The 5,344-nt window shown below is 45.6% G+C and overlaps 1 pseudogene; it reads left to right on the top strand.

Annotated features, from left to right (window-relative positions):
- Positions 1–4,495: 4,495 nt before the first annotated feature.
- LOC126293793 (5S ribosomal RNA) lies at positions 4,496–4,613 on the top strand (annotated as a pseudogene).
- Positions 4,614–5,344: the final 731 nt, after the last annotated feature.

Below are 5,344 nucleotides of genomic sequence, written 5' to 3'. Positions count from 1 at the left end.
TCAAACTTCACAGAAGCTCTCCTGCGGAGCTTGCAGCACTAGCACTCCTGATAGAAAAAGATATTGCGGAGACATGGCTTAGCCACAGCCTGGAGGATGTTTCCAGAATTAGATTTTCACTCTGCAGCGGAGTGTGCGCTGATATGAAACTTCCTGGCAGATTAAAACTGCGTGCCCGACCGAGACTCGAACTCGGAACCTTTGCCTTTCGCGGGCAAGTGCTCTACCATCTGAGCTACCGAAGCACGACTCACGCCCGCTCCTCACAGCTGTACTCCTGCTAGTATCTCGTCTCCTACCTTCCAAACTTGTTTGTGTGTATATGTACATCATACATCACATCTACCGATTTCCGTCTCATTCGGCTAATTCCTTCGTCGTTGACCTTTTTTTCTTGCTGTAGAGTGTACTTAATGCACTTTAAGATAGGCAACCCAACTTACATCGTGTTACACGGTTGCGTCGGTGTATGTTGGGTTGCCTATTTTGAGGTGCGTGAAGTATTTTATGCACCAGTTTTATTTTTCAGGCCATCTTGTATTACACTTCCGTAAATCAAATTTCTTGACAAATACACAAACACTTGTAGATAGACGAATACCACTTGCAGTCAGTATCTTTCCGTTACTTTCTCTCTGGCAACCGACAAGCTCCAGAAATTAGGCAAAAGTTTTAGATGAAGTGGTGGGAAAACCTCGTCAGAACGCACAGCTCTTAAGGTAATAAAAATACGTAGCCAGATTCCTCGGTACTACGCACCTCTGTTAAGAAAAGCAAATGTTTCGTCACATGTCAGTTCCAATAATATAAAGGGAAATTTAATTTCAAATTTTTTGCAAAATTGCCCTTCATCGTCATAGTAATCAATGAGTGCAACAAGAAATTGCCAAAGAGTAAACAACAAATTGTTTCAAGGAGGTGCTTTCACTTTGAAACCACTGGGACATACAGTTCTCAAGCAACCATCATTTCGTAAGCTACATTTGAAAGCGATTTCTCATTTTAGTAGACACAATACCACATCTCGAAACATTCATCAACTTATAACGCTTAAAACGAACAATAGTCCTGAATGAAACCATAAATTGGTCTGAAGTTTAATAAAAGTATAATTATCAAAATGAAACAAAATCTCAATTGTTTCATTTCGAAACTACTGTTAAAAGCAGTGGTATAAACTCACATTTACGTTACAGTAACTTCAGACGTAGTTACTTCCACTGTTAGTTACCTGCTCAATGTGATCATTACAAGAAAAACAATGTCAGAATCTTCTACAGTCATGTGGCACAATGCTAGAGCTGAATGTCGCTTTGAATGCTGTAAGTGACTGCTAGGCTGTACTACCCATTCATAGAGGCACCTCTGCTCAGTGTTTCATTACAACATGAATCTGTCTTGCAGGAGCATCGGTGCTTGCGTGTCAAAGGCGCTGGTACACCATAAAAAAGTAATGAAAGCGTGACTTCACGCAGAAACCATTGGCACGCAAAGGTTTAAGGTAACCAACTGACAATGTCTACAGGGCGGGTCAGAAACGGCTTTACACCTTTGGAATGATACAGAAATTTGTCAAGATAACTTTCGGAATCGGTAGATGTGTCATTTTGTAGCAAATACCTTCAAGCTTCATATCAAAGTGTCAAGTCTCATTTTGATTCGATGTGACTACGATTTATGGTGCGGCAAACATTTATTTTATTTATTTATTTACACGTCAAGTTCCGTAGGACCATTTGACCTATACATTACAACATATAAGTAATAACAGATAAAATAAGATGTTTATGAACCCGAAAAAAGTCAGTCCATAAGTTAAGTAAACGCAGTCAACAATACACCAACAATCAGTTTAATTTTTGAAGGAACTCCTCAACAGAATAGAAGGAGTGACCCATAAGGAATCTCCTCAGTTTAGATTTGACAGCGCGTGGATTATTGCTAAGAGTTTTGAATTCTAGTGGTAACTTACTCGAAGTGGATGCAGCAGTATACTGCACACCTTTCCGCACAAGAATTAAGGAAGTTCGATCCAAATGCAGGTTTGATTTCTGCCGAGTATTGAGTGAAAGCTCCTTATGCTTGGGAATAACCTGATATTGTTAACAAGAAATGACAGTAAAGAATATATATACTGTAGGCCAATGTCAAAATACCCAGGCCAGTGAACAAGGGTCGACAAGAGGTTCGCGAACTTATTGCCCGAACGCCCGTTTTTGAGCCAAAAATATCCTTTTAGAATGGGAAGAGCTACCCCAAAATACACTCCTGGAAATTGAAATAAGAACACCGTGAATTCATTGTCCCAGGAAGGGGAAACTTTATTGACACATTCCTGGGGTCAGATACATCACATTATCACACTGACAGAACCACAGGCACATAGACACAGGCAACAGAGCATGCACAATGTCGGCACTAGTTCAGTGTATATCCACCTTTCGCAGCAATGCAGGCTGCTATTCTCCCATGAAGACGATCGTAGAGATGCTGGATGTAGTCCTGTGGAACGGCTTGCCATGCCATTTCCACCTGGCGCCTCAGTTGGACCAGCGTTCGTGCTGGACGTGCAGACCGCGTGAGACGACGCTTCATCCAGTACCAAACATGCTCAATGGGGGACAGATCCGGAAATCTTGCTGGCCAGGGTAGTTGACTTACACCTTCTAGAGCACGTTGGGTGGCACGGGATACATGCAGACGTGCATTGTCCTGTTGGAACAGCAAGTTCCCTTGCCGGTCTAGGAATGGTAGAACGATGGGTTCGATGACGGTTTGGATGTACCGTGCACTATTCAGTGTCCCCTCGACGATCACCAGAGGTGTACGGCCAGTGTAGGAGATCGCTTCCCATACCATGATGCCGGGTGTTGGCCCTGTGTGCCTTGGTCGTATGCAGTCCTGATTGTGGCGCTCACCTGCACGGCGCCAAACACGCATACGACCATCATTGGCACCAAGGCACAAGCGACTCTCATCGCTGAAGACGACACGTCTCCATTCGTCCCTCCATTCACGCCTGTCGCGACACCACTAGAGGAGGGGTGCACGATGTTGGGGCGTGAGCGGAAGACGGCCTAACGGTTTGCGGGACCGTAGCCCAGCTTCATGGAGACGGTTGCGAATGGTCCTCGCCGATACCCCAGGAGCAACAGTGTCCCTAATTTGCTGGGAAGTGGCGGTGCGGTCCCCTACGGCACTGCGTAGGATCCTACGGTCTTGGCGTGCATCCGTGCGTCGCTGCGGTCCGGTCCCAGGTCGACGGGCACGTGCACCTTCCACCGACCACTGGCGACAACATCGATGTACTGTGGAGACCTCACGCCCCACGTGTTGAGCAATTCGGCGGTACGTCCACCCGGCCTCCCGCATGCCCACTATACGCCCTCGCTCAAAGTCCGTCAACTGCACATACGGCGCACGTCCACGCTGTCGTGGCATGCTACCAGTGTTAAAGACTGCGATGGAGCTCCGTATGCCACGGCAAACTGGCTGACACTGACGGCGGCGGTGCACAAATGCTGTGCAGCTAGCGCCATTCGACGGCCAACACCGCGGTTTCTGGTGTGTCCGCTGTGCCGTGCGTGTGATCATTGCTTGTACAGCCCTCTCGCAGTGTCCGGAGCAAGTATGGTGGGTCTGACACACCGGTGTCAATGTGTTCTTTTTTCCATTTCCAGGAGTGTATAATACCATACGACAAAAGCGAATGAAAATTAGCGAAGTAGACTAATTTTCGTGTTGACCGATCAGTAACTTCAGATACCGCAATGAATTTCTTTGTACACTCGTCGCAGAAAACCTGGGGTAACTGGTGCAACGGCAGCGGTAATTCGAATTTTCAGGTCGGCTAAAATCTGTTGTAAAGGAGGAACACACACACGGTCTTTGAAGAAATCCCGGAGAAAGAAATCGAATTGTGTCAAGTCTGGCGACGAAGGTGGTCGTACGAGTGGTCCTTCACGGTCAACCCACAGACCTGTGAAGCGATTATCGAGGAAACTTCCAACTTCTGTGAAGAAGTAGGCTGGTGCATTGTCTTGCTGGTCCCATCTCGGTCATGGTCTCCGCTTTGTGGAATTAAAAGGTTTTCAAGGATATCCATATACACAATACACCAGTGAAAGTAGCCATGTTAACTTCACACTACGACCATGGTGGCTGAAAGGGGTTGCTGGAGCACTACGTGAATCAAACTTGAGGATGTCTTCTATAAAATACATCTACCGATTCAGTAAGTTATCTCGGTAAATTTCTGTATCATTCCAAAGTTGTAAAGTTTTTTTTTAGTTACTGTATGAAGGTAGCCATATGCGTGGACATTGGCTATTACTCCCTAGGAACTCTGATGCCTCATCAGTAGCCATTAAGGAAGTCAAATGCCACGTCACGTTGCATTTCTCTTAAGGTAGTCAAATGGCTCGTTGCGAGCAATTTCGCTTAATGTAGCCAAATGTTCGTCCATAGGCATTTCATTGTAGGTTATCAAATATCTGGCAACGGCCTTGCCGCAGTGGATACACCGGTTCCCTTGAGATCACCGAAGTTAAGCGCTGTCGGGCGTGGCCGGCACTTGGATGGGCCACCATACGGGCCGCCGTGCGCTGTTGCCATTTTTCGGGGTGCACTCAGCCTCGTGATGCCAATTGAGGAGCTACTCGACAGAACAGTAGGGGCTCCGGCCAGAGAAAACCATCGTAACGACCGGGAGAGTGGTGTGCTGACCACACGCCCCTCCTATCTGCATCCCCAACTGAGGATGACACGGCGGTCGGATGGTCCCGATGGTCCACTTGTGGCCTGAAGGCGGAGTGCTTGTCAAATATCTCGTCAATCGGCTGTACTCTTAAGGTAGCCAAATGCCTCGTCACTTGCGCTTTCTCATACAGTATCCAAATACATCGGAAGCGGGCGTTTCTCTGAGAACAGCCGAATGCCTGAACAACAGCTATTTATCTTAACCCTCTCAATGGGAAGACGTATTATTTGTGTCTCCTTGTGAAAATATTGTAACCTAGTCTGGTGCTATACATATCAAAATTTTGAAATTTTTTTAGTGTCTTTAATGATTTATTTTATCAGATTCGGTAAGAGCATTAAATTTTTCAGTAAAACTGAACTCAAAAATTTAACCCACAGTTGTGAATGTGACTTTTTGCAACAAATGTCACATTCTTATTTTCAAGTTCAGGAACTTTCTTAGACATCTGTACAACTTTAATAATCACGTTGTGAATTAAAATCAACGACAGTTCAGAAATGGTTCAAATGGCTCTGAGCACTATGTGACTTAACTTGTGAAGTTATCAGTCCCCTAGAAGTTAGAACTACTTAAACCTAACTA

The sequence above is a fragment of the Schistocerca gregaria genome, chromosome 10, assembly GCF_023897955.1.
Source record: "Schistocerca gregaria isolate iqSchGreg1 chromosome 10, iqSchGreg1.2, whole genome shotgun sequence".
Taxonomy (NCBI): Eukaryota; Metazoa; Arthropoda; class Insecta; order Orthoptera; family Acrididae; genus Schistocerca; species Schistocerca gregaria.
Note: the sequence above shows the minus strand (reverse complement) of the source record. Positions and strands in the feature narration are given on the sequence as shown.